Genomic DNA, 20,365 nt, shown 5'->3' with positions numbered 1-20,365 from the left:
GGTGCTTTGTGACCCTCAATTAATTTTACGTATTATTTTTGACAGCATTAAATTGTCTTGTTGCCCCAGTAGACTCTGGTATTTCTGGTATGTGCAGCCACATATGTTTTATCTAGATTTTTTTTCTATAATCTTCTTACCAAAGAATATACTGTATTCATTTTCTGCTTATTTTATGTTAATTTCATGTTCCTATTCCTTTGTTCAAACTAAGGTTCTTAAATGTGTTTGCAATACCTAACTCTTCTCTAAGATGATATGATTCCACGAGTGCTGGTGGAACAGTTAAATCCTGAAATTACTGATAATTTCTTTTTAATTCTGCACAACTTTAATTTTGGAAGCTTGTAAATTATACTTTAGTGTTCTCCTTTCCCGATTCATATTCTGTTGTCTAAAAATCCTATGAGTTTTGGAGAAAGATTCTGTTGGATAACACTAAGTTAGGAAATAAGCACAAAAGTTGTTACATATGCTGCTTCATCCAAAAGAGATATCACTTGTGGAACATGTTACAGAGTTCTGTTCTGGAAGCAAAGCATGCAAAATACTACTTAATTTCTCAGGTACTAACTAATAGATATCTTCCCATTTTAACTTGCTCTTTGTGCTTCTGAGCACTATTCATAAAGTATGTAATTCAAGTAGCAAACCTGATTATTTACTCTAAAAATAGTCAAAGTATGCTGAATTTCATTTAAATACTTGTTAATGGCTAAAGGGCTTTTTTTTTTTTTTCTTTTCTTCTTCCTCTCTCCCTTCTCCCAAGTTCATTTGACAACTCTGGAGTATTTTGAGTAAGAGTGACGATACCAGATATGTTTGGGCTTATCCTTCACGTTGAGCACTTCCTTTCTATAAGCGTACTTGCTTTTTTCAGCAGTGACTTCATTATTACTTGCAAAAGCTTTCTGCCAGAGAGCTTGGGGAAGAAAGAGCCTGCACATGAATTTATCCCGGAGAGGTCCGTGATGAGGTAGTTTTATTACCAGCATATGAAACTGGAAGTGTAGGTGCCATCCTACAGTGCGGGCAGGATCTGCACCCTACCCCAGCTGTCCCTGATGTTTCTTGATATTTTGCCTCAGAAGCATTGCTGGAAGTTCATGTACCCACCCCATGAAAGAAGTTTCACTGGGGAGTTGGGACGGTGTGTGGGGATGGGGCATCTCAGTCCTTGGGATTCTGTCAGAAGTGGGGTGGGAGAGGGAGGGAGGGGAAGAAATGGTGGTCAGATGTGGTAATGAAACATGAAAATGTTGGAGATGGATGGAAGGGGGAGAAGGCAGGCAGCTGCGTGGCAGGCATAGGGATAATAAAGGCAGGTGAAAGATCTTGGTGATGTGTGTTTGAAGAGGAAGACCAAGAAAAAGGGGTGGGATATTTTGAGGGGAGTAGGGGCTGTACTGCAAGCAGCAGGAGGGCTTATGTGCGGATGGGAGCTGTTGAAGGGAGACTCCAGTGGGGAAGGGAGAGGATTTTGACTGGAGCACTGGAGTCAGTGGTGATGCCCCCAGGGAGTAGGGGGAGGCAGGGAGCAAAGAGCCCTGCAGAGTGCAAAAATGTTTGTGTTGAGCTCTGGTGCCAGAAATAAGTGAAGTGCAGTGGGTGTTCCCAACCTGTTGGCTGCCCTTTCTGTACGTGCTCCAGGAGTGTCTGCAGGAAGCTTCAGTCACAGGGCAGGAAGTACAGCCTTCCTGGCCTGCCTCACCAACAGCTATTGAAAGTGGTGAGTGCAAAATCTCCGTAAACATCTTGTAGTATGTCCCATTCCAGCCTAAAAAAAAAAAAAAAAAAAAAAAGACTGAGGTTCTAATATATTTCTTCAATTATTTTGTGGTTCAGACTAGCAGTTCGCAAGACAGTGGTGCAGGACAGTGCTGCACCAAAGCCATTCTCAGCTACTTCTCAGCTGAGAACCCTTTAACTCCCCCTTCGCCCCTGCAGTTGTGTGTCTGGACTTGCATCTTCACATACCCAGTCTTTCATGTCACATGATTGTGACCATATAGTGGGTGGATGGATTTCCAGTCATAAGGAAGAGAAAGCATTAAGGCCTGTGGCTCGTCATCACAGTTAGTGTTTTCCTCGTCTAGCCTTATGACATTCTGAAACAAATACTTTCAAACTGCCTGGAGTAAATTCAGAACAGTCTGGAAAAAAAAAAAAGTATTTTCCTTTTCCATTCTGGTATTGCTACTTATCACTTATTTCACTAAAGGTCTGGAGTACTGGGCTAGGGGGGAAGGTGGGAAGAATGTGTCTCTCCTATTTGGAGGTAATGTAAAAACGGTAGTGAATTTTAGAAACAACTTTTTTTTTTTCTTTAAGAAAAACCTTATTTGATTCACTTCTAGCACAAAAAGCTTCTGAACTTCTGCAGCATTTATGCAGTACACTCTGGCTGCGCAGAGTACTAACCTAGAACCCTTGCAGGCTGTTCGTGGTAGTGTTCATCTGGATACCACCACAGAAAACCCTGCGTATCTTCAAAGTCTGAAATGAGTCTTTTCTATTACCTTGGTTGTGTCGTATACGGCTTTCAATTTTGGTTTGTAGGCTGTCTTTTCTGTGTAAAGTTTTCATGGGTTTTCATTTCCTGAAAGTAAGCGTGGAATTGCTTAGAGTTCATCCACCTTCTGTATGACTCTTAATTTAACAATTGATTCATGAAGTTGGAGCAATGGCAACAGAGAAGTTTTAGTTTACTGAAGTAATTAAAATTGACATGTGCTGTTCACTTTAAGGGCAGAGGAAAAAAAAAAGCACATAAGATATTGATGAAGGACTATTTTTTTTCAGTTTAGCTTAAGTAACTTCTGTCCTCCTCCTCAGTTGTTTTTAAACTTGGGTCAAATCATTGGGGTGCAGCTGGATTGTGTAACTCATACAGCTTCTTAAATGGGGGAGCAGGGGTAAAAATCTTTTATTTTAAGAAATGAAACACTTTGTTCACATTTCACAGTAGAACTCAGCTGATCCAGAACAATATTAATGCTGAAGTCCACAGTGTAACTTTCGCTGTTGCTTTTCTACAATAAAGTGCAACATGAGGAATGAAGTCACTAAGGATTTTTGCCAGTGGAAACCATAAAACAGGAAGGCTAGGAAACAAAGTTGATCAATAAGAAATTGTCTATTGTGGAAGACAATTTGTATGACACCTGTCCATATGAAAACAATATTAGGCAAAAAGTTGTATAGGAGAGTGTGCCAAGAAAATTGGTTGTTAGTTAAATTGAATACAGGTTTGTCCTGCTTTGTGGGCAAGCCCTATTGTAGTCTAATGGGGAGGTAAAGGGAAGGAAAGCCTGAGGTCCCCAAAGAAATGCTGCTAGAAACTGAAAGTAAACCTGCATGATGTTCAGTTACTGTAGCTTGAAATGTTGTGTGCATGCCCTGAGAGATCTTTCATTTTCAAGGTTTTATATTTAGACTTATAACTAGCTATAGAATGTACTTTATAAATGATATTTAAAGCATCTCTCTAACAGATGGAGAAGTTCTGTTCTCTAAGATGTTTTTCTTTTTTTTTTTTCTGGAACTGCAGTCGTATGCGGTAATGTTTATCTTAAACTGGATAAGCTTATATACAGTGTGAAATACGGCGTCCTGAAAAGGCTCTGTGTGCTTCCTGCCTTCATACGTGCAGTGTGCTTTGCAATCATATCTTTGGTTTTTACGCCCCAGGCCCACGCACTGTGTAATGCTCAGCGCAAAGTGCCATCTGCAGTTAGCATGCTGAAGAAGAATGTTCTAAGACTACTTGAGCACTGGCGTCCCGTTTCTCCAGAGAGGCCGCAGGGAGTTTTAATAGTCTTTGTCAGAGATCTGTTACTTGCAATCTGTCTTCTGTACATCAGCTTTGTAGTTATCCTCCAGTGTGTAATGCCTATCCATTTAGAAAAGCTACCAGACAATGTGCATGTGTTATATAGTCAAATTAGATTGCTAGACATCACATAGTTAAGGAACTGTATACTAGAGCATGAAATCACTTGAGAAATTTAAAATGTAGTAAGTTGGTAGGTCACAGGCACAGAAGAGCTCATGAAGTCCAAGAACCTGGTCCTTGAGCAGGCTGGGTGCAAAAGTGAACTTAAGCAAAGATCTGCTTCCTGTACCTTATCTAAATCTTGTTCCCGAGTTACAGGTGTAACTTCTGACCATGGCCATTTAGAGATACTTCTGTTGTCTGTTTTCTTGAAAAGAAGGAAAAGGATAAGTCTTTTCTGTATTACTGGTCTAGTACCAAGAGAAAGAGGAAATAACGAACAGACATTTGCTAATGGCCTAATTTAACCTCAGATTCATCTTTGCTCACAGAAAATACTCTGCCAGCCATATCACTCTGACATCTTCTTTTGGAACAACAGTTGCTACAGCATATTGAAGGACGTAGAATGGCTAACTTTCTACCCTTGTTTTTAACATTATGTACAGCTGCTGGGTATTCTCTTAATTGTAAAAGCACTTTAAGCTCTGTTCCTTGAAGGACATGTGTTCCAATAATCATTTATTTAGAATTTTGGCACCTAGATTCAAAATACTGTCTTGGAAGTCTCACTGACACTCAGCTTTAGATATGATTGTTTCACAGATGTCTTTCTTTCTGTATTTTCACAGATAACTAGTCTGCATGTTTATTTATGCCCAGGGCCGTTGCATTTTGGTTGAGCAGTTCGGATGCTACCCAGTGTCCAGGAGAGACTGATCTGGCACATGTTTATTGGAACAGTCTTCATTCAAATATTAGATTTCTCAGAAGACACCATTTTGCAATATCTATTTTTAATATAATGTGCAAAGTAATTTGCCTTCTTAAGCATGAGCTAGCTGCAGTGTTTTTCAAGGATTCAGTTTCTTCTTTGGACAGGGACAATTCAAAGAATAGTCATGTCTGTCTCTTTCCTTCTCTGTATTAAAATGTATAGCATTATTTAATCCTTCTCATCTTTCTTGTTTTCCAGTTATTGATACTATCAGAATGTTTTCTGTTACTGACTAAACTGGGGAGGAAGTGTAAGCAGGCAAATAATTCTCTTATTCCTGATGCAAAACAGGTCTGTGCCTCTCTGGCTGGATTATGCTTGACTGACTGTTCTCTTGTCAACAGTTATACTGTCAGTCAAACTGGGGCAACTAACCTTGGGTATGAATTATGTTCCGATGCTGAGCTGCATTTTCACATGCAGAACACGTGGACTGGTTGGTGCAAGAGTTTGAAGAACTAGAAGAGTGGCCGGGAACCATAGTTTCCTTAAGTCCTATTGACTGGAAGAAGAGGAATGCTGCTTTTGAGCTGACTCAAGCGGGAAAGGAGTAGTGGGGGAGTTGCTGTGACTTTTTTTTTTGTTTGGTTGGTTGCTTTTTAATTAACGTGAGTGAATTAGAAAATGAGGATGGTAATGCCAGCATAGCCTCCATTTTAAGAGTAATAGGCTTTTCAAATATTGTTTGGAAAAGTAGTTTCCCTGTAGGGGGCTGGAAATCTGAAATACCTTCTCCCAAAGGTGAATGCACGGGTGATGGTTATTTGCCATATGTGTCCCTAAAAATATGTTAATTCCCTTATACAGAGCTCTGTGTGGAGGCACAGAGGAGCATGGTGATTAATTACTGGGGAGGAGAGAGAAGTAGAATTGCTGTTTAACTTCCAAGACAAATCTATAGCAGAGTAGTGCCTGCTTCCCAAATCTGGCAGGCTTTGGGTGGAAACTGCTGCGGATTTGGCACTTGTGACAATCAAGCTACTTAACTTCCAGTTACGTTTTGAGAAGCTTCTAACATAAGGCTTCTGACTCAGAATGCCACAAGAGATGGGGGTGCTACCATATTGACTGTTTTTTGCCTTTCATGGGCTGTGATTAAACACACAAACTAAAAGCTACGCTGTGACCTGAGTCATTGTAGTCCCTACTGATTTTAAAGTACAGATCCCCAGACTAACATGTACACAGATGTTACTACTTCATTTATCTGTTAGGGCAAACAAGCTCATGGAAGATCATTGAAGCTTCTTACCAGAGTTGCCACAGAAGGAAAATATGATTTATTGTTGAAATCTCAGTAATTACCTTCAGATAAGTCAGTTTAGAAAAATATTTTGTCAACAGTTATGTTCTCGTAAATGCCATGATTTCTTTGTTTTGTTACCCTCTTTCTTCTGCTCTCTGTCTTACCTCCTTAGTATCTCCTTCATTATCTTTGCCTCTGGATATTTAGATACTTTTCAGCAAATCTTTTTAACACAGCCTGTTGTCTGTTGTGGTATCTTAAGTGCGTTTACTTCCTTTTTTTCCCCTTTTTAAAATTTGTTCAGAAACAAAGCTCCCACCTAATTCTTTTATTTTGTATTTAAATTTCAGGCCTGTTTCAAGAGTATGATCGCTCACTCTGTTCTGCCTCGCTTCTCCCCTCCCTCTCTCCTGTCCCAATATAACCTTTCCTGTAACCTTTCTGTCTTCCTATCTCTTTCAGATTCTTGTATCTCAAGTAGCAGTAGTGGTTGTTCTTGGTGTGGTGATGCTTATAAACAGGCCTGTGACTCAAAGTGTACTGGATACATTATGTTCTGAAGTCTTTTCATGGGGTTTTGTAGCAGAAAACTCTATTTCTGGTTTTAAAGCCTTGGAAAAAGCTGCTAGCATTGCAAAAACTGACTGTAGTGCCATTTAAGGCCAAGAGCTTGGTATGCTTAACTACAGTAGTAGTGGAGGCTCTTGGTTGCTTTTTGTTAATCTCTTTTATTACCTCGGTGAGAGTAGTAACCTCTTATAAATAGGCATCAACTTCCCAGCTGTACATTTTTGCTGCAGAAAAGTTTGACTTATTACATGGCTAATAACAAGTATAACAAAAACATGTGCTAGTTCTAGTCTCTAGAGACAGCTATACTTTCATTTCTATGTATGTTCAACAACGTCACATAGTGTTTACTTACTGGAAGCTTCTACAGTAGAGTAGAGCTGCAGCTATAACTGACTTGGTAGGTCAGTCTGAACTCATGTGGAAGTGTTTTCTTGTTTGTTTCAGTGTCATTTTTCTTCCATGGCTGAAAATCCTCTACATGGAAAACACATTCACATACATCCAGAAATAATAGCTAATTTTGCATAAACTGATTATATTTGGAGGACATATTCAATATATACAAGCAATTTTGAAAAGAAGGAACATCAGCCACTTCAGAAAATGAGTGCTAGCTTCTCAGAACAGCTTGTGTAAGGCTTTTTGCTATTTCACTGTCCTGCTGTATTTGTGTATTTTAGATAGTATTTTTTTTTTTTGAGATACTACATTTTTGATATTGCATTATTCATCAAAAAGTGGACGAAAGCGTTTTAGGTGATTGTTTCCAGAACTCCTTCAAAAGTTCCAAACAGCTTCTTTGTTCATCACAGTTGCGAAGTGGTTGAGGTTGGAAGGGACCTCTGGAGATCATCTGGTCCAACCCCACCTGCCCAAGCAGGGTCTCGTAGAGCACACTGCAGGATCGTGTGTGTGAATATCTCTAGAGGTGGAGACTCCACAACCTCTCTGGGCAACCTGTTCCAGCGTTGTGGCACCTTCACAGTAAAGTGGTGGTTCCTCAAATTCAGATGTAACTTCCTGTGTTTCATTTTGTGCCTGTTGTGTCTTATCCTGTTGCTGGGCAACACTGAAAAGAGTTTGGCCCCATCCTCTTGATGCCCTCCCTTAAGATATTTTTACCCATTGATGAGATCCCCCCCCTTAGTCTTCTCTTCAGGCTAAACTGGCCCAGTTCTCTGAGCCTTTCCTCATAAGGGATGCTGCAGCCCCCTAATCATCTTCATGTCTCCCTTGTACTGGGAAGAAGACACTGAATTCCAGGTAGGACTGAGTAGAGGGGGAGGGTCACCTCTATTGACCTGCTGGCAACACTCTTCTGAATGCACCCTAGGATACCGTTGGCCTTTTTGGCTGGTAAACGTACTTATTAATTAGTAGAATTAATAGGTAAGAGTGGATGAACAGTATGCACACATTGTTATTACTGGTTTTACCAGTACTGTCTAAATTTTTTAACAGTCTGTGCCTTCAGTACATTTCAAAGAAAGTTGAACCAACATTTGTTTTGAAGTCTTAGTCTCATGTTAAGTTAAGCATGGTAGCTTTGTGCACACATCACTAAATTGGCTGGAATGCTTGTGTTTGTGTGTGTACGTATTATATATATATATATAATGTATATGTGTGTGTATATATATATAATTTCAAGCCTTCAGAAATAGATGTAGTGGTGACATAAGCAAATGCTGTCTTTCTTATCAAACACCAGATAGCACTATTCATTGCACTGCATATTCAAGAATCACAGTTATTTCAATGCTGCCTTGTGTTACTCTACCCCACCTCTGACTCTTACACATCTTTGTCTAGTTACTTCTGCATGTGTGCTGGCTAATGTGAAATATATAGTGCTTTGTTGTCTCTTTTGTTGTTGTTTTCTTTGGTTCTAGCAAATGTATGTCTTTAACATGAAGTTCTTCTTAGCAATTGTTCTACCATCCCCATTATGGAGCTATACAATACAAATGGAGAGATAGCGATGGAATTAGGCTAAGAAAAAGAATAGGTGGAATCAAGTATCAAATAGTATTACAAATAAACATGGTATGTGCACCTTTTTGATCTTGTATTGCTACAGAAGACCATAATTGTAGGTTAAGGCATCACAAATTCTGAATTAGTAGAACAGTTAAGTTCCTGTTGCACTGGAAGTATTTGAGTTATGGTTCTGGTGTAATACTAGTTATATAGTTCAGGGCCTTATTTAACCTACTGACCTTTTGCTTTCCCCTAGGTTATTACGTGACACAGAACTGAGACAGTTAACCGTAAAGGTTGTGCGTTTTTTTTGCCAAATGTAAACTTCTACTGAAATTCCTTTGCAGAAATTACACTTGTTTGTTGCTGCCTTCCTTTGGGCCCATTCAGAATAATCACATGGGGCTTAAGACCTCAGCAGAAGTACCAAGAGGAAGTATTTTAGGGAAGGTCTAACCTGTTTCTCACAAGGTTACCAGGAAATGGGCTAGACTGTCTGCATATGTCGCATGTTAACACAATTAATTATTGCATATCTGTCTATGTATGGTCTTTGCAGAGTTAGATCACAGGTGGCAGCTCATGGGACAAGTAACAAACAGCCTCTTGGCCGCAGATGGTATCTGGAAGTCATCTGTTGACTGGGAGTGTGATAAGTGTACAGCCTTGTCAAGATACTCTGGTAATCTGATGGGCAGCAAGCGCTGCAATTCCTGTGGCCTTTTACGGAGATTCTAGTTCCTCTGTACTGGCATAAACCCCAAATACTTTCTCCACTGTTCCTAAAGAGACAGACTTTCAGGTAGAGAACTGCTAACCTGGTAACATGAAGTGAAAAATCTACTCTGACCCTTTAGTTAGGGTAGGACCTGAAAATAACAGGCCTAGAAAAACTATGATTTCCTTTCTACCTCTTGTTAAGCAACAGTCTGACATCCTATATTAAAATACTTCTGCTCCCTGTGTACTCTCTGAATAAGCTTATTAATGTAAATGATTGGTTTGGGTTGCTTTCCATTAAATGTAATCTTCCTTCTCTGTTTCCATTGTGAACTACTACTTCACATATAGCCTCAACAAAAAATCTGTTTTATCAGTTGTTACATATTGATACTCAGAATTCTTGTGGTAGGTTAATTTCTTTTTCTTCTGTATTCTGTTTCTGCTATTCAGTAATGAATTTTTTTACCTAGAGGAAGAGGAGTTGAAAATGGAAGCTATTTTTTTTTTTGAGTATCTTCTTTCCTATGACACTACAAATGCTAAACAAGTTTTTCATAGGAAATGGCTGAAAATGTACTGGCACTTACAAGCAAGAGGATACCAAAACCAAACCAAGAAACAGTTTATTGCTAATTATTTGGAATTTGACTTTTATTTCTTAACTTTTTAAATTTATTTGTCTTGCTAAATATTCTGCATGGAAACACTGCCCATATCCCTCTTGCCTTTTTAACTGGTGCAACTGTGTTAGCACGTTCACTGAATGAATGCAGTTGTAAATATCAATAAAAGATTTAAATTGATCATTGAGAAGGAAGTTCAATGTCAATGAACAGTGTTTTAAATTGGTAGTTGTGTCCTTTTCTGTATTGTGTCCTAAGCTGGTGTGAGGCTGTGTATCCAGAAGAAGGCCTGGACTTCTAAACAGAAGTCTTTTGAAGATTGGCAGTGTTAGCAGATGGTTCTTCATGCTTTTGAAAACCAGTCGCTAACATCACCACTCACCTTACTAATTCCAAAGTCATGCTCCAATGTTAACTTTCCATAAAATCGCAAGTAAAGATGACTGAACCATAAATGAACAGCTTTTGAAGACCCCTTGGCAGAACTGGAACAACCTGTGGAAGTCGCCTGCAATTTAGGAAGGGCATGGGATTCCTGGTGCACGTGTTCATATGTAAATAGTCGTGACTGAGCGGCTGGGATTCTCCGAGTACTTTCTGGTGGGGGACAGAGGGGGAATGCTCTCTTCTGACTGTGCCAGCTCTGAGGAAAAAGATAATGAAGCCCTTTGTGCCCCCCTCCAAAGACATGCGCTTCAACGGGAATGGGCCATGCAGCTGCAACCCTAGCAACAAGGCACTGGAGAAAAGAATTAGGGCAGCTTTCCAAAAGAGAATGGCCACAACTGAGGATGAGCAAATTAAACTGCTGGCATAGCATTTAGAAGAACCTGTGTGCCCATTAGTCTTCGTAGTTTGTTGTTGTTGTTAATTTTTAACACTTAAATTGAAATCCCCGTTCTTGTTTTTTTTTTTTTTTTTTTTTTTAAATAAATAGGTAAATCAATTACTTAAGACATGCTAGTGTCATTACTGTTTGTTACTTTTAACTGTATCCTGTTTGGGGCTTTAGGAATTTCTGGTATTGAACTTAACACTAAGTATGTTCCCATACACAGTAGAAAAATCTTTGATTTTTTTGTTGCGATTTTATGGGTCTTAACTTAAGAGTCTATTTCCTGAAGAATTCATAATGATGTTTGATACAGTGCACAGTTCATTGCCATAAGTTAAATAGCATGAAGGAATTCATTTGGAATTTATTTTTTCAGTGTAGATGCAGAAAACTCTTAAAGAAGCAGTGGTTTGACAAATTAATTTATTTTAAATATATTTATGTGTGTGTGTATATATATATATTCATAGGACTGTTTGCAAGATTTGTATTGGTTCTTGTAAAGGGGTTATGCTATTGTGACAGATGCTTTCTACAGAAATTAATAATACATGTTTCATTTGTAAGATGCGGCAATCTGATCTATTTGCATAGAGAGCCCTGAATGAATTGGGATAATGCTACTGATGTGAATACAATAAGCTTCATTAATTACCCAGCTGTGGTTGGTGAATCACCAACCACAGTTCTCGCTGCATATTTGGGAGAGAGGGAGAGTTTGTTTGGGAGGGAGACTGAATAGTGAATACCTTAAGCCAAATGGTCTGTGGCTGAGTGTCAGACAAAGAGGTCTTTGGGGAAGTGACTGATGATGTGCTTTAAAGGGCAGCAGCCGTATCTGGCCTTCACAGTGAACCTAGCAGAAGAGCCATCACCCCTTTTCTCTTGGGAGAACCAGGGGAACTGAAATCCACTGAGGAACCGAGCGTACCTTGCTGTGAAGGTGCTATTACGGCATATTGCATCACGGTCATCTAGTTACGGTAATGAAGAAGGGTGACATGACAAGTTTCGTTACTTCATTTCTCTTCCCCAGTTTTGTCTTACCTCCTACGTGCACTCTCCAATGTCTGTGCTGCAGGCTGGCTGTAAATCAGAGCCCAGAGCAGAAGACTTTACGATTCCTGGATGTGCTCGGATGAGGCTGATGTGCTGACCTGGGGCAGCATAAAGTTAGGAGCACATTCCCATCCACTGACTGTGCTGCAGAGGTGATCATGTCCTGCACAGGAGCGGGGTGGAAAGCTGGAACAGCATCCCTGTAAACTGTCTGAGTGAGAATTGCTGGAGCTTGATTGTAGATGGGATGTGCTACTCATTTCTTGGCTTTTAAGTTTTTTATTTTGCCTTTTTCTTCACTTGTTCTATATGCAGCCTGTGCAGTGAAAGAGGGATGAAGGTGAAAGCTGGGAAGAACGTGTTCCCCTAGCAGGTGTATTTATTTATTTTCTGTTAAAGTACAAAGGGAGAAGGCTGGCACCTGCGTCATATTTGGAGGCAACCTGAGTTTCAAATTACAGAATTCTCAGTATTTTTGTGAGTGGGTAGGAAAAATAAGGGAACCGTTTGGATCTGGGTTGAGATTTAAGGCTGTACTGAAATGCCAGATTTAACAACTGCATAGAATAAAGTGACCGTTTCCTCTTTGCTATCTTCATATACACACTCAAAAGAGAAAGGTTAAAAACAAGTTGCATGCAGCCACTCTTGTGCTCTTTACTTTCCCTAGCAATTTCTGTAAAGCTAAGAATTTAAAGAGCTCCCCTTTATTTGAGGAAGGGCAACGGTAATGGAAAAAGCACGTTAAAGAGCAACTGTAACTTTTAGCTAAATGCATACCTCTTACACCTTAATCTCAGTTTTCAGATAAAAAATTGTTATGCCAGACAAAGCAATTGGTGTTTTTTTTTGTTGTTGTTGTTTCCAGATATACACAAGATTTGTTTGTTGACAGATTGAAGGAAAATACCCCCCCACGCACAGAAAAGTAAAACCGAACAGTTTTGTGGCATTAGAGGAGATAGGATCTCATTTAAAGCAGGGAAACTTTGCATGGTAAACTGAATTACAGAAGTTCAAAACACATTACAGAAGTTTGACAGTTAAGTCAAGGTAGTTGCTGCTTGCTTTTCATTTGTGTTGATTTAGTTAAGTCAGTTCTACAAACAGTTTAGATTGTGCCCTCCAGCAAAATCCCAGTGACTCAGTTTCAGACCTTCCATTGGAAAGGATTGTACAGATGAAATATTATGATGTTATTAAATAGTTTTATTGTAAATTAACAGAATGTGAAGGGAGTAAAGATGTCTCTCTGTTTTTTTGTTTTGTTTTTCTTGAACAGAGAGGATTCCACTAAATTTAACTGAAATTGTTAGTAATAATGGAGTTTGCCAGTGGTTCTGTTGTGCACAGAAATGCTTGCTACAAGTTTTGTAAAGGTCATCAGGAAGACATTTGCCACCTGTATATACTTCAGAGCTGTTACCATCTCTTGTTTAAAATTGGCTACAGAAGTTTTTAAGTTTGAAGTAACTGGAGAAAAGGGGCAAAAGTTTATGGCTGAATAAAACAGTGCATCTTCTCTCAAAGTCAAAAAATCTGTACTTTTACCTCTTTGTAAAAGTTAGTGTGCTTTTTTGGGCTTTTCTTTAATATTTCAAACCTTTGTCTGTTTATTTCTAGTTTCTTGGTCATTTGCCACAGCAGTTTTTAAGAGAAAATGAAGCTGTTGTGATACTTTCTGTTTTGTGTTTCCAAATTGCCACAATCCCTGCAAAGGAAAAAGCTTAAACAGTGTTTAAACATAGGTATGGTCGCATCTGAAGTGAAGCGCATACCTGTATCCTTGGCTTTCCTGACCCTGGCAGTACCTGAAAAAGTGGAGGATTTGTACATTATGAAATTGTGATGGTCCGTCGTGTTTCTCCATAACACATGCAGTCAGGATGATCCCTCTGCTGAATATCTGATATATATGTATCTTGTCATCTAGGGAATTAGGTGTTTGCCAAGAGAAATAACTTTGATTAACTAAGTTTACCTGTCAGATGAGTAGAATAAGATGCCACAGAGAACAGGGTAGGCGGAGTTGGCAGGGCAACTTTTTCAAGCTTAAACTTGGAAGGATCTGATGTTAAATCCATCATGAGCTAAGCCTTGTAATTCAGTTCTCTCTCTGTGGCTTGTTCTGTGGCCTTATCAGTGTAGTTTAGAGAAGAGGTCTTGGAGGAACCTGGCAATACTTCCTGATCCAAAGAGCTACAGCGGTGGCTGCTGCCATTTGCCTCGCAGCTTTATTGTGTGTGTTACAAAAAGATTGCCTGTCATGTTGGCTGTCTGGAAAAATTCCGTAGCTGATACTGAATATTTCCCTGTTTCAAGTGGGCAAGCAGTTTTGATTGATGTGAGAAACACTTAATTCTTATTTATGGAGAATCTTGTTTGGTGTGGCAGCAGCATTCTTTTCATAGTGAGGAAGCATAAGTATTAAATGTCATATATTTGTTATTCAAGACCTTTTAAGTTTATCAGCAGTATTGTATGTCTAGTGATTGTTTTGGCAGGAGAAATATATACCATGGTTGAAGCACTGTTTACTTTTCAGGCTTCCCTAGGGTTTTTGACTGCTTTGTTTAGGTCAGAAGGTTGGGAAGGTGGAAGGGAGAAGGCAATATTTTTGTTTGTGTGTTGGTTTTATTTCCATTCCTTACGTGTTTGCAGTAGGTAACTTACTAAAATAGATACTGCTTGGAGACGGTATGCCTCTGATCCATACCACAATTATTTATACTGCTTTAAAATGTGTTTTCTTGTAAATAATTTCATTTTTTCCCTCTACTCCCTCCTGAACAAATTTTCATGATATAGGTGTTTGTACTTGAAACCTTTAATTCATTGTGGATAAACAAATACTGTAGGGTAATGTGACAGCAGAACTGAAGTGCTTACAGTGGGAAAAAGAACATAACTTCAGTACTGCACTGGTGTGCCAGGGTAAGACTTCACTTCATGCTGTGAACATCTGCTGTATGTATATACTGGTTTGGGCGTTGCAAAAAGCAGTATGTAGTGGTCTTTTTTCCTCACCCTATGTGCTTGGAGGAGAGATGTTCTTGCGGAAGGGATGAAAAGGCAAGAAGTAGGCAGGGGCAATGTCTGAGGATGGAGACCTGGACAAATCAGAGGTAGGAGCAGGAAGCACGGCCTCCTCCCTCAAGAATATTTCTGGGGACGTAAGTGTGAAAGGACTCTCTAGCAAGAAGCACCTAGTTCAAACCACGTTGAAGGCCTAGCATTTCATCACCTTCATACTATGGCAGAGGTGGACGCAGCACCGAAGGGTTGTTTGGCTTGCTCTTCCAATATTACCTTCTATCCTGTGGCTGCTGTCCCCAGTGCTCCCCTCTCGCAGCGCTGCTGCAGGAGACCCTGGGCAGCACAGGGGAGAAAATGAAGATGGTGGTGTCAGACAGCTTGAGGGCAATTACCTTGTTTGTTTTAAATGCTGGAAGGTGCACAAAACTCCAGCTAAAGCCTTAGTAGCGGCATAATAGTGCAAGTATCTTGAGGGTGGAGGGGCTTGAGGAGGGGAGATGTTGAGTGGTTTGGGGTTGAGTTTTTCTAAATTCCTGATTCTGCCCTGCCTCCAGTAGCGTTATTCCTTTCCAAAGATTTGAGCTGTAACAGGTGGATTGTCATACAGAAGCTAGATACATAGACAACACTGATACATTTACTTAGTTTGTTTGAAACAAAGAGATGTATGGCAAAAAATCAAGGTCAGTTGTAAAGGAGGAAAAAATTTCTACCTTGATTACTTAAATATATATATACCTTGATATTTAAATATATATATGTTGTATGTCCTTACTCAGAATGTCATGAATAATAAAAATAATGACAAAAGGCAGGTGAGGTGTGATTTCCCTCCCTCCATGTACACCCACCTTCTGGATGTTTCCTTGTACAGTAGGGAGAAAAACTGCTTTTTTTGCTGTATTTTGCTTTTTGGAAACAGTGAGGAGGTTGTGAAAATGTTGCTTGAGAAAAGGGAGAAAAAAAGTTAATGGTGGGATGGGATGAAGTTTTTACACAACTCTGAATTATTACTGAAACGAGGACACAAACTTTTAAGACTGAATATAATTAATAATCAGAAAAGCTTTCTAAGGGAAATACTGGATTCCCCATAATTCGTTATCTTAAATTGACATTTGAATGCCTGCTGATAAAAAAAAAAAAAATCACAAATTTGACTAGAGGTTGAAGTTAGTGTTCATTCAATTATGACTTTAATGTCTTTTTGTGTAGAATATTAGATTAACAACATTGTAGAGGCCTCTTCAGATCAGAAGAAATACCAGTCCACTTGATACAATTTTTGTTTGTATGTACAAGTCCTAAACCAAGACTACTTTGAATTAGCTGATGTTAGTCCACACAACAAATGAAAATGTAAGATTTTTTTTTCTGTTAGAGTTATCAAAAAAAGAAGACTGAAAACTGGACTAAATACAAAACTGTAGAAGCATACTATTGGCCATAAATGAACCATTGTCTTTTATTACTTGTTTTTGTTATTCTTGCTGGTTAAAAATACAAGTATACTTTCAACTTAGTAGTGCTTGACAGAGGACAATCTCACTAAGAAATGCAGATTTGTGACATAGTGATGTACTTGAAAATGCATGCACTAGTAAATAAGATGTTGTTTTTCTCCATGTAACTGCTGTAGGTCAGCATTAGTAAGTCAGCTTTCCATCCAAGCCATGTTTCTATTTCTTTGGCTTATTTTTTCCTGTATAATTTGTCTCATCTGCAAGCCATTTGTTTCTCATCTGTAGTCTCGTGTCTTAGCTATAAAATCTACATTAAGAACAATGATTAGGCTTTTTAAGATCCTGTTATGTCAGGAAAATCCATTTAAATAGAACATACAGGTTTGCAAAAACAATTGTATATTGACTTTGATACATTAAGAAGCGAAGCAGTATCTGGCATGATTATAGCCATGTGTTGTTGACTAATTGTAGTAAAAAAAAAGGCAGATCTTTTTTTATTTTTCATATTTTGGGGATTATTTCCACTTCAAGTGTACCTGAGAGGTAAACATGGATATGTATAGCCAGTGTATATGTGACGTATTAATATATTACATAAAGAGACTTACTGTATTCATAAGGGCTGTCAATAAGGTTGCATAACATTCTTTTCTCACAGTATTGCTGAGTATACAGCAGAGCTTTTATGAATACAGAAGACAAGGTTTACATGGGTGAAATGAAACTAGTAAAAGTTGATAGGGATCACATGCTGACTCTTCATGTGGATACTAGAATTTCACATGACTAGTCGAGAATTAGTGTCAGCAGATATTGCAGCCACTGTCCAATATGCTTATAACATAGCATACTACATTCAGTCTTTCCCACCTAAACAAGCATTAAAACTTTTCTTAAAGTGTTAGCTGAGAAGCAGCATGCAGTATTACTGCCTTAAATGCAGAAGACCACTTATTTTATTTATTCTGAACAGGAAGATCAAATAACTGATGATTCCCTTTAGAAAGAAGAATGTTGCAATTTTATCATGAAACGTTCTGAATATGTGACTTTATAGTTACATTGCTAGAATGCAATGAAAGCAGGTATCAGGACAGCTGTAAAGTTTTTTTTGTTGTGTTTTTTTTTATTATTTATTACCATGGTTTAAGTTGTTGACACTATATTCTTTTTTTTTTTCAGGGCAGATTATTATTGGCCAATTCAGAGTTCTCTAGACAGAATTCAGAGAAACATACCTGTTTCTTTATAGGAAAACATGATATTTTTATCTTATTTTTTTTCAATACTTTATCCTAAAGATTTGAAGATATACGTACGCAATTGTGCATAACATACACAATTCTAAAATCTAATGATTGCCTGTTGGTCTGTTTTGCTGGGGGAAGGAATGCCCTCTGTCTTTAGTATCATCATGCAGTTTCAGTGTCCCAGTTCTGCAAAAAGTTATACGTTGAAATTGGTGAAAATGGCTTGTGCTTAGAATGTCATTAGGTATCTTGAGTTATAAATTAATATGATCACTATGCCTCAGTTTCCCATGCGTGCAAAATGCAAGAAGTCAGGAGACTTTCTCAGCGTCAGGGTGTTCATGGCAAAGCCAAGAATAGAACCCGTATTTCCTGTCTCCCAGTTTTGCTTTCTATTTCAACAATTAAATTAATTCATGTTAAATAGTTAGCAATGTGATTCATGATGATGGATTACACGCAAAGATCTTTATATATATGCTGTTGTAGGTATGCATGATTTTTTACAATAACTCAGCAATTACTAGGCTTTGCAGTGATGGTCCGGTCACAAACCTGACTTCAGAAATCCTATCAGTGAATTCATGGCCCAAGATGAAGAGTCATGCCTGTGTTAAAATGCAGGGAAAATAGAGTTAAAAACAAAGTTGTCGTTCTTCTACCTGTTTGATACTGGTTCTTGAAGTTTTTACCAACTCTTTAAATGGTTACTGAATCAACTTTTTTATTTTTGGTAATGCAGTGTTGTTGTACATTAAAGATCTTTTCATTTCTTTCCCACAGAATCATTTAAAAATGGAATGGAAAAGATCTGCTCATTCATTTGTTAATTTCTTTGCCAAGATATGACTGTTTGCCTGTGGTTCTTTTTTTGTTTTAACTAATGCTCTGTCCAGTTTAGTGCTAAATGACTCATGTGCTGGAACTTCCACCACTTGCATACTGAGACTGTTCTATAATCTAGTAAAATTTTAGTGAGTGTTTTTCTGATAGTCACCTTCCTGTTTTTGCTCCCTCTCTCCCCTCCCCCCAGCTTTTACTGTTAAATTGTATATTCGTTAACTTAGGGTGAATTGATTAAATCTGTGTTAGAGTAGAAAGAGGACCTAGAGGCTGGGTGTCAGAGTACAGGGTGCTATTTTTTTCCAGCCTGCCTTCAGAAGTTATTTTTTGGGGGCATAACAAACACTTTTCTAATTAAAGGTGTGCTTTATACCTCCATTTATCATCCGAAAATGTGACTATAAATAAAATGTGTATTTAGATAGAAACCTCTTGTATTTGAGCCTCATTCAATAAATAAGCTAGATTAGTTGATCTCATATTTACTCCATGCAACTTAAATTTGGTTTTCGTTCATCGGTGAAAACCTTGCACTGGTGTCTTAATCAATCTGTCTTTATTGACCTCAGTGTTGAAAAATACTGACTTGATACGTGGAGAACTTTCCAGTTAGTATCAGCTAAATACAGAATTCGTCTGTATGGGCGCCAATCTTTACCCTTTAAGGACAACAGAACCTATCTGTGAAACTGAAAGAGAAGTCTCGCAAAAAAATATCTGAGTTGGCTGTGCATGCTGAGCTTCTCTTGAGGTTACTGATAAAAAAAAAAAAAAAGTGTTATGATAGCTATGTACCCATAAATGCATCTCATGCATGAAATGCCTAGAATAAAGAGGTGAGAAAACAGGTCCTTTATGTGCAGGCTTTTCGTTGTTGCAATAGCCTGGAAATAGTCCCTTCAGTTTTCACGTGCTGCAGCTTTGGTTCCAGCATGAAAGAGAGCAACACGCAGCACTGTAGGGCATATCGTAAAAACATCAACGTCTCTAGCTCCTTGTTCCTAACTATCCACGGTGCCTAAATCGCCCACCCAGAGGGATGAGGGGTGGATGGGGCTGTTTGGTGTGGGTCATGCTCTGAGGTCCCGAGTCTGGGTCACCTCTGCACATGGACGCTGCCATAGCTGCTCTGTGCTCGCTCTCCATAGGGAGCATGGAAATCATCTCTGTCCCGGGCACCCTTGGTGCTTGTGACAGCTAGCCCCATCGCTTTCAGCCCGGCTCTTGGGGGTGGGGAGGATTGTGGTGTGGTTTCGGGGGGATTTGTGAGCGAGTTGGGATTTTCCTGGTGGTCTTGTGCTGCTGTGGGAGCTTCTTTCTAATCCAGAACAGAACCCTCCAGTCAGTCACGTTGAGCCAAGCCTGGTAGGAAGGGTTGGACAGCTTGATCATTTCTGATGTAACCAGACCCTTGTTAAGACTGCAGACAGCACAGGCATTGCGGTTGAGAGTGCATTTGCAACACCAGTTTCTGAACACCTGCTGTTGTGGTGGAAGATGTGTTTTTCAAACAGCATCTGAGAAGCAGATAGACTTGCTGTGAGTTAAGCTTTAGCATACAAGAAGAATATTCTACTTACAAGGAGGTTAAAAATTAAACCAGTGACTGTGAAGGTAAATGGGGCAAAAATGTCATGCTGTTATATTTTCTTTACTGCCCTTTGTAGAAATAGAGTGGACTTGCAATTGAGTGTGCTCTTCAGTTTAGAAAGGCTTTTTTTTTTTTTTTTTTGTTAAACTGTAAACTATATAGTTCTTGGATGTCAAACAAAATAATTGTCAGTGTAGTGGAGGTAGCATTGAAATCTGCAGCACAGAGATCGCTGGGAGGAAATGTCAGTGGCAGTCTGTACCTTCCCTGTTAGAGGCGGTGGTTGGATTGAGATCGGAGCCTGAAAGTCAGCCTCCTGTCATGTGATTCTTAACGTCTTTTGTACTTTTCTTACCCCCAAGCTTGTG

General features: G+C 39.0%; 1 protein-coding gene across 2 annotated transcripts in view; it reads left to right on the top strand.

Moving 5' to 3' along the window:
* Positions 1-20,365, top strand: part of CDC42SE2 (CDC42 small effector 2) — a 79,260-nt gene that overhangs the window by 15,574 nt on the left and 43,321 nt on the right. The gene's annotated exons all lie outside the window — the stretch shown is intronic.

This window comes from Cygnus olor, chromosome Z, assembly GCF_009769625.2.
Source record: "Cygnus olor isolate bCygOlo1 chromosome Z, bCygOlo1.pri.v2, whole genome shotgun sequence".
Taxonomy (NCBI): domain Eukaryota; kingdom Metazoa; phylum Chordata; class Aves; order Anseriformes; family Anatidae; genus Cygnus; species Cygnus olor.
Note: the sequence above shows the minus strand (reverse complement) of the source record. Positions and strands in the feature narration are given on the sequence as shown.